At 34.2% G+C, this 9,037-nt stretch overlaps 1 long non-coding RNA gene across 2 annotated transcripts; it reads right to left on the reverse strand.

Annotated features, from left to right (window-relative positions):
- Window positions 1–215: 215 nt before the first annotated feature.
- LOC136285964 (uncharacterized) lies at window positions 216–3,714 on the reverse strand. 2 transcript variants are annotated; one of them, XR_010719619.1, is made up of 5 exons: window positions 3,623–3,714; window positions 2,553–2,607; window positions 2,092–2,162; window positions 820–886; window positions 216–395 (listed from the first exon to the last, which is right to left on the reverse strand). It is a non-coding gene; the product is annotated as an uncharacterized lncRNA (long non-coding RNA). The 2 variants fall into 2 exon arrangements; XR_010719620.1 differs by lacking the exon at window positions 2,092–2,162.
- Between the last annotated feature and the right edge of the window lie 5,323 nt (window positions 3,715–9,037).

A 9,037-nucleotide genomic window follows, 5' to 3' on the forward strand; every position in this document is an offset into this window, starting at 1 on the left:
TCATCACCTCATCTCAAAATTCTGTCAGATATGTCCATTGCAACAGACAGTAATTAAATTCAGAGTATTGTCTGTCTTTTCTTTATGTGTGAAATAATTTTTGTCATTTAAAGATCAGAAAACAAAGTATTAAAATCACTCACATAATTCCAGAAGAAGACCATAATGGTATTGCTAGATTTTAACTAATCTTTATTATTTCAGAATTTTGCAGAAGAAGAAAATAACTGTGTCCCGCTATCAATTTTCATTAGAAACCTTCCATATGAAATAGATATGATTTCCACTTTTTTATAATATTTAAACTAAAGTACTGTGACCCATGAGTGTACACCATCCCTGGTAGCTGGATGCATTTTCATCAGCTGGACAATTCTTGTTTATACCTTGGTAACCTGTTGGGGAAAAAAACCAAAATTGGCTAAGCAATTAAAATTCGAAAAAGGTCACAGTAGTGAAATACATGAACATAGTACCTGATTTAACATAATGGACTAGGCATTGAAAAATTCCAATAACTCATTTTTGGACAGAGATTTTAATGAGAACAGAAACTGGCACAATATTAATCAGTATGACATGATTCCCTGAACATAAGGGGAATAGGAGAACTGAAAAATTAAAAACTCAAAAAGTTCTCATTAGTCTGATGACTAAAACCTGTGAATGTATTGGGTCACTTTAATGCAATCCAAGAGGAAAGGGCCCTCTCAATTTCTCAAGCACTTTGAATAATAAAGTAAAATACTCAATTGCAGAGAAATGCAGAGATTATTTTTTTAATGTTATGTTATATAAGTAAGACATATTTCATCTTACCAGCTTTCATTTCTAGTAGCCTTATCTGGAATGGGATCTGTGTCCTTGAGCAATGCATCTGGGTGTTCTGAGTAATACACAGAGAAAGGTAACTTAGCAATATTCTTATGTGAGTGGTATATACTCTTTTTTTACTTGAATCTTCTCTACTAAGTAGAATAAAAGATGAGGAATAATGTTAATAAAACATTGTCACTGATAAAAAATAGGAGACATATAAGACACACTTTATTCTTACTGACAGGAGAATTGTCTTTTCTTGTGGTTCTAAAAAATAATTTATTCTCAAATATTTTGCTAGGGCACATTAAATTTCTCTAAGTAACATATTATGCTTATAAAAATTTATTTATAATTTGGTTATTTATAGTAGTATCCATATAATTAACATAAACAGTTGTAACAATAGGGTTTTGCTTGTTATCTTTTTGGTTTTAATACCTTAATAGGACAAAATGTAGTGGAAGCGAACATAATTTTGGGATGTTTATGACTTCTTATGAGCACTAAGTTTTGATTTTCAGGCAGAGATTATATAGCAATATGTAACAGTTGTATTAACCTTAAGAGTAGTGTTGCATTGCTAAAGTGGTAACAGACCCACACTAATATTACCCATTGTTTCTCAGTATGATTATCTTTTTATTATTGCAGTTATTTGTACTTCTTGGCTCTTCTTAATGTCCTTCAATTCTATGCACTAAGAAACTCATGAAAATGTTTTTCCGTTGCTTAAAATTGTTTGGCATTTCCTAACACTGACGACTTTATGCTGAGTGTGGGATTTTTGTCTGTTCCCTGCAAATTTAAAGTAATGTAAAATCCTATGGAGTTTGTTGGCAATATAATTTGTCTAGTCCAAATCTTCTATTAAAATCTTGTAACATCTAGTGATATTAGAGAAAGTCTAACATGGCAAACTCCTCAATTTAGGAGTAATACTGAATTTTTAAACTTAAAGGGAATGAAACCACAGCTAAAAGGCTCAGAGACACAGTAAAGTTCTTGTGTTGTAACTAGTTGCTGGGTAATAGCTGAATGATCAAATTAAGTTTATTTCCTTGGCATTTCAGCAAAATGGTATTAAACTGAATTCTGCAAGTTAGATTTTGAATTGGCAATGATCAGACAAATAATTTTTAGAGTTCGGTGCTAATTGGAGGGTTACTGAAAAATTAATTAAAGCAAAATGGTGACTGTCTCTGCATTATTTGTGAGGGTAAATAATCTTTTCTTTAAAGTGTGATTTCTATATTTATGGGGTGGACTAACAATGAATACCACAAGTGACAGGTGGAAGCTGTTATCCTCTGTGCTTTCAATAATGATCTCCCAACTGGTACCTAGGAGGACCAAGAAGAAGAAAGGGAAAGGTGAGGAGATGAAATTGTTGAGAACACCCCGTAATATACTGTTTATAATATTTAATGTTAACATAAATTAACATCAAAATAAATGTGCTCGAGAATATCATGGGGTTTTAGTTTAGTGTTTTGAAATTTCTAAATTACTAGATTAACCATAAGAGATCACCATATATTCTTATACTTTAAGATGTCATATATTTTTAAGCGTAGTTATATAACACAATGTTTTCTAATCAATAGAACAGTTTGAAAAATTAAAACAATCATTAGCAATGAATTTTAAAAAAATGTCCTTAACTTTATTATTTAACTAAATAGTAAGAGAATAAAACTAAAAAAATTTAAATATTGCTTCTGATGACACACCTTTTTATACAGTTGCTATTGACTACGCCAAGTTTCATGAGCAGACTTTCAAATTCTGACAGATGAAAAATACAAAAAAAAATTATAAACTGTTATTAATCTTTGCACATGATAGTTTGAAATATGAACTGTAATATTCTGGAATATTAACTAAACTATATAGGTATATTTTCACTGAGAGTAAGGAATAGAAATAAATTAAGTACAGGTCCTTGCTCTGTTAACTGTTCTAAAAGGATGGTAATATCTTAGATATCAATGTCTTGAAATGCCATAGGTAGATCTATCAGGTAATAGCTGCTAAAGTTCTGAGATATAATGATTACACTGTTTTCACATAACAGAAGTTGCTATTACTGACTACTGAAAAACTCAGTCTTCTGCCTATACCAACACACCTCTCTTTCCTTTACACTATTTTATTGTAAGAATGAGACTTTAAGGCTCAAGGTCCTTATTATTCTTTGAGACAGAGAAGGAGAGAGAGAGAAAGAAAGAGAAAAAAGCAAGAAAAAGAAAGGAAGAAGAAAGAGAGAAAACTGGGAGAGAGAAAAACAGGAGGAGTGGAAGGGAAGGAGGGAGGGAAGGAGACAAGGAGGGAAGTTTGGTTACCTGTGTTATATAAAGTATTTTGTAACAGTAATCAAAATAAATGTAAGACTGTGTGCGCTGCTAGTTATTAACACCAGCTGGATATTAAACTCCAAATAAACCACTCTTCTTTCCACCCCTCTTGTAGTAAGGGAGGGACAAAAACCAGAGATTATGGGTTGAAGTAAAAATTTACTGGAAGCACAAAGCAAGAGTAAGGCATCCACAATAAAACCAGCAAAATTACACAAAAAGAGAAGGCATTTTCCCTTAAAAAAAGTTGTTTACCACCATGAACAAAAATAAGATGGCATCTGTAGGTCGCATCCCTATGGCTTCCCAAGACAAAGGCAATATGGTGGCTGTACCCACATTCTAACCATGCTGCCATTGGCAACAAAGGCAATATGGGAGGGTGAGTGCCCGTGGCTCCCATTTCTTGTCCTGCAGCCTGAAAACTGTGTAGGACAATGACAAACCTCTGGAAGCCAGGTCATCCGAGTAAAGGTGATGCTACCTCCCTGCTGAGCTCGGTTCTGAGCAGGTGCCACTGCTACCACTTCCAACACTCCTTCACACTGGGGGGTTTCCCTGCAGGTTGCTGCAATTTTCCTACTGCTCTGCTGTGCTCCTTTTGGCTCTGCTGGACTCCCTCTTGGCTCACCTGGGCTCAGCTGCTGCCAGCACTGCTGGTCCTGATCGCTTCACCTTGCTGGGGAGAGGGGGAAAGCAGCCCTGCCAGGGTGCCAGCCCCACACTGCCACAGCCCCACTGGGCTCTGCCACGCCTTGCTACTGCCCCTTCAGCACCACACCCAGAGGCACATCACCACCTCTCCTGAGCAGCACCCCCATAAAGGCATCACAGAGAAGAGGACAGAGGGAAAATAAGGATAGGGTGCAGAGGATGGGTCCACAGATGTTATGCTGATACCCTCCCGCTAGAGAGAACTGGGAAAAATGTCTGATTTACAGTGGGGTGCCTGGATTTTCCTACTGACACCCCTGCCCCAGTGGTGACTGGATGGTATAAAATAAAAATGGCACTAAACTCCAGCCCACCAGCCCCCCAAACCAGAAGACTAGATATTATTCCATACTAAGTACCCTATGATGCTGTTTAGTTTCCAGACATTTAATAAATATATGTGTACATATAAACATAGATATTAATTGACTGAGTATATATATGTTAAAGAAACAATTGCTGTCTACATAGTAGTTTCAATTCTGAATATTACCTGTATCTATTACAATGGCCTGCTCCTGAACCAAGGGAGTAAATCAAATTTCATTATCTGGGAAGGAGTATCACAAGGATTTGGATGTCCACAATTAAAATACCCAGAAGAAACAGATGGTCTATAGCAGAATAGTCAAGGACTCTTTTGTAGGAAACAGAAGTGTACAAATGGAGGTTTGACAAAACTGAATTTGATTCACATAAACACTGACAATTATTTCAGACTTTGCATACAGAAAACAGATTAGAGAGAATAATTTAAAAACATAGTGAAATAAATTATCTAAAAGAAAGAAACATAGGAAATTGCATACTCATGAGCCCAAAATGTAAATTTCAACCAACTCAATGCACTGACAAGTAATGACCATTGGGAATTATTTGGAAGTGCAAAAAAGACCTATGAGCTCCTAAAAGAGACTATACAGGTACAGTTGTCCTGGCACTTTGTAAGGACAGAAAAAGATAGAAATAGAGGAAAACTACAGTTGGATAACTTTACTAAGTCAGAAGGGAAAAAAAAATTGAAGAGAGGATCTTTACAGTCTAGTAGAAATGACAGAAACCTTAGATGTAAAATCATCAAGATAAATAGCATGATTTAAAAATATCAAATTGCATAGTTGAAAATATAATGGTTCTATAAATACTTTTACAACGTAATCAAAATTATAAAATCATTTTCATATAGAAGCTCTACATTATCTTAGCCTAAAAATGGTAGTTATGGTAGATAATGAAATAATTATATTTGCAAAGCCTTAAAAAGGAAAACCAGTTTACAGTGTGAGCATAAGTCAACAGAGACTCAAAGCAGGAATTCTCTGGCAGGAAAAATATTATCTAAGCAAGTATTAGAAATTTGCTGTATAAGTTGGGAGATATATTCCCAAAAGTATTTAAGAAAAAAAGTAGAAGCAGTATCTGGTGATAAGGAAAGTGTTGAGGATTGAAGAAGTCACAGAAGAATAAAAAGCAAACATAATATCTATCTATGGAAATAGTAGCAGAAAGAACTTTAAAGGGTATAAAACAAACAGTCTAGCTCTGATTTCCAAAAGAATAGTACAGGAAATTAATAGGAAAGGAATTGTTGTAAACATCTATATAGCATCTATAAATTATACCATCTGATATAATATAATAAACCATTTGATGTGGATTTGTGAAGAAGAACTTGTGTAAAACTGGCTTACCATCTTTTCAAGGGTAACTAGTATCATGGATAAGGGAAGAAATAAACATGATATATAAAAACTGTATTCATTTTTTAATAGATATTCTCAAATTCCTCTTTCCTAACGAAAATAGTAAACATGTATCAGGCAATATTGTGAAAATATTGTTTAAGAGCTGTTGAAACTTAGAATATGACTTGAAAGGATTATTTCTGTTCCTCAATTTTCAGAGTTATTTAGTAGAAATAGAAAGTATTTACCTTTTTAATATCTTCTTCTTTTACTTTATCTTCTTTATCTTCTTTATCTTCTTTATCTTCTTCTTTATCTTCTTTATCTTCTTTATCTTCTTTATCTTCTTCTTCTTCTTCTTCTTCTTCTTCTTCTTCTTCTTCTTCTTCTTCTTCTTCTTCTCCTTCTCCTTCTCCTTCTTCTTCTTCTCCTCCTCCTACTCCTCCTCCTCCTCCTCCTCCTTTTCATAACCTGTAATAGCATAAAACATCTTCTCTTTTAAATAAAAACCTCAACCCCCATATTCATCCCCACAAATTTAAATTGAAAGAAAGTAGCTTTGGCTTAGATGTTAGGAAGGAATTCTCTCCTGTGAAAGTGGTGATTCACTGGAACAGGCTGACCAGGGAATCTCTGGTTGCCTCATCCCTGGCAGTGTTCAAGGCTGGGATAGGATGGGGCTCTGAGAAACTGGATCTGGTGAGTAGTGCCCTGATAAATGGCAGGGGCTTGGGAAACAGACAGTCTTTAAGATCCCTTCCAACCCAAAACATTTTATGATTGCACTAAAGCGAAATTCACTAATTTTAGGCTTTAGTTCCTTTCAGTTATTTAAAATATCTCTTGTTTTTAAAAGCAAACTAAATACACCACTTTATATTTGGTGACAATACATAAAACATCGATTCAGGAAACCATTATAATTTTTCCTCTTTCTTATTTAAAGGTCAATCTGATATTTTTAGTGATAAATCTATGTTTTCCCTATACCTTGGTACCTGCATTACTGATTACTTTCAGGGATGTAAGACATAATTTCATTTATTTTGTGTATTTTTCTACTGTTTTCCACAGTTATCTGTACTGCAACAAGAATACCTGTCACTAATGTTTTGTTCTTTTATTTATCTTAGATCTAGTTTCTGTCCCTTGGTGTCATTTAGGTTTTTTTACTGTTTTGCCTCTTTCTTTTTCCTGACAGAAGTCAAAATGCTCAGCTGCCTGGCTCCAGCAAGTTCTGAGGATCTTTAAAATGTCTGATAGAGTCTAAATAGCTTATTTGACTCTAGCCTTGGCCCACTGCTTGTTTAGTCTCTCTGGGCACCTTAAAACATCAAGCTTTCACTGAGATTTTTTTTTTCTTCTTTTAGAAAAGAATTGGAACAGGAGAGGTATTAAGATATTTTTTCTTCCAAATTTCCTTCATATCAGCAAATGCAGCTGCCATAAGTAACTAAAAATGATTATAAGGACTAGAGCACATAGTTGATGAGACTGGGTAAAATAAAACTCTAACAGTAATATATATATGATTTTATATATATTTAAGAAGGTAAAATATCAAAAAAAGAAAGGTCTAATATAGATAATGAGATAAAAAGCCAAATTATGCATAATTTGCTTATATAAAAGACAGCTGGTGAAATCTAAGGAACTTTTGTGACCTGAGATATCCCAAAGCTAGCTGATAGGACAGTATCCACAGGAGAAAAGCCAGGCACTGCAAGGCTGCTTAAACACATCTTGATGCCCAGGGTGAGGTAATCACACCAAGGCTACAGTTCCCAGAGAAACCAGACCCCGAACCCAAGCTGCTGAGTATTTTGCAGACATCACAAGCCACTGCTGCACTATCTCTGATATTTGCACGTTCTTTCTGAGGTCCAAAGGACAATTTATTTGAGCTAGTTCAGTTTGTAATACATTTAGTGGAAATGTAGCATCTGAAGTTTTTCTCCTTGCTTCTTCCTTTTTCTTTCCCCTTAAACATAAATGAGGAATGAAGCAAAGCATACAATGGTTTTAAAAAAGGGTGTTTGGAGTTCACTAGTCCAGTTTACCATGAGGATAAGTAGAAAAAGAGGTGTTTGAGGTGATTTTTTTTTTTTAGACTTCATATTGGAAAATTAAAAAACAAAAACAAACTGCCCATCTGATTACCCATTTAAACTGGATAAGTAAAGAAGGTGACAGTTCAGAGTCACCTATTCAGCTTTGTACCAAACCTTTAAAACCTGTTAACAGAAAATATACTTTGTTGTTATTGCATCTGTTTTTGATAGAAGAGTAATTTTATTTTTTTTTTTTTTTTTAAGTTTGGTTGTCCTCTGGTTGCAGTAAGTGTTTTTAATTGGCTTCCTGCTACGGGAAACCTAAACAGAAATTAATGTGGCTTATATATTTGTGTTTCTTTAACTTTAACCTAAATGGATGTGTATAAGACTCAGCAGGAACTTGTCTTGTTTTTACCAGCAGGAAAAAGCTGCTAATTAAATGACATTGTCAAGTAGAATTAGAGATTAAGTTTTTAAAGTAAGAAAAAGCAGTTGAAAGTAAATTACAGGTAATATTACCGTGGTCAGTCAAGAAGTACATTTCTTCTCAGAATGTTACTGTTCTTACTCACAGCAGGCTGACAGACTGGATGTAGGGAGAATAATAAAAATTTTGTCTATGTTTATGTTCAGTGTATGAGACAGCTAGACTGAACAGAAAGAAAAAATGATGTGCCACTAATCCTCAAGAGGAATGCCAGTTCAGATATAAGCTGTCAGTAAATTGTTCCCTTTACAATAGAGAACTTAGGCTTACTCTTCTAATAATCTACTTGTTCTCTATGTAGTACTTGCTGAGGAATTGTGGCTATTCTATCTACTGCATTTCACAATTGCTAAAACACTGGGCTTTCTTTTTTCTCTTTTGCTCTCCTTCTAGCCATATATATTCATACTTTAATTTCTATTTCTGTTACAAACCTAAAAGTCTCCTCTTGTTTAAGATTGCAGTAACTAAGCAGGATAAGTAGCATGCTGAGTAACCAGAGATACAAAAAGGAATAACATGGCAAGTATTCCCTAGGCATCATTTCCTCTCATTACAATGATGCATGCTGTAAGAAACACAGTCTTTCTTTCAGGACCTGAACAATGTTGAAATTCAGGTCTTTGGATCTCCAGTTGAGATTCCATCAATTACTGAACCATGTACCTGTAAATACCTCTATATCAAGCTATGTATCTATCCACCTAACTACAATGTGCCTATATGTATGTATGTATGTGTATATGTATATATCTATCTATTATCTATCTTTTCTTATTTCACTAAAACACAAATTATGTATGATTTTATTTCTGTATATGTATTACGTATATGATACTAATATGAACATATATTTATGTGTGTTCACATACATTTAAATATTTGACTCACAAATAATTATGCATGATATATCTTTTTTTC

Source organism: Chamaea fasciata, unplaced genomic scaffold, assembly GCF_029207755.1.
Source record: "Chamaea fasciata isolate MVZ Bird 193981 ecotype frontalis unplaced genomic scaffold, bChaFas1.0.hap1 SCAF_2, whole genome shotgun sequence".
NCBI lineage: Eukaryota > Metazoa > Chordata > Aves > Passeriformes > Sylviidae > Chamaea > Chamaea fasciata.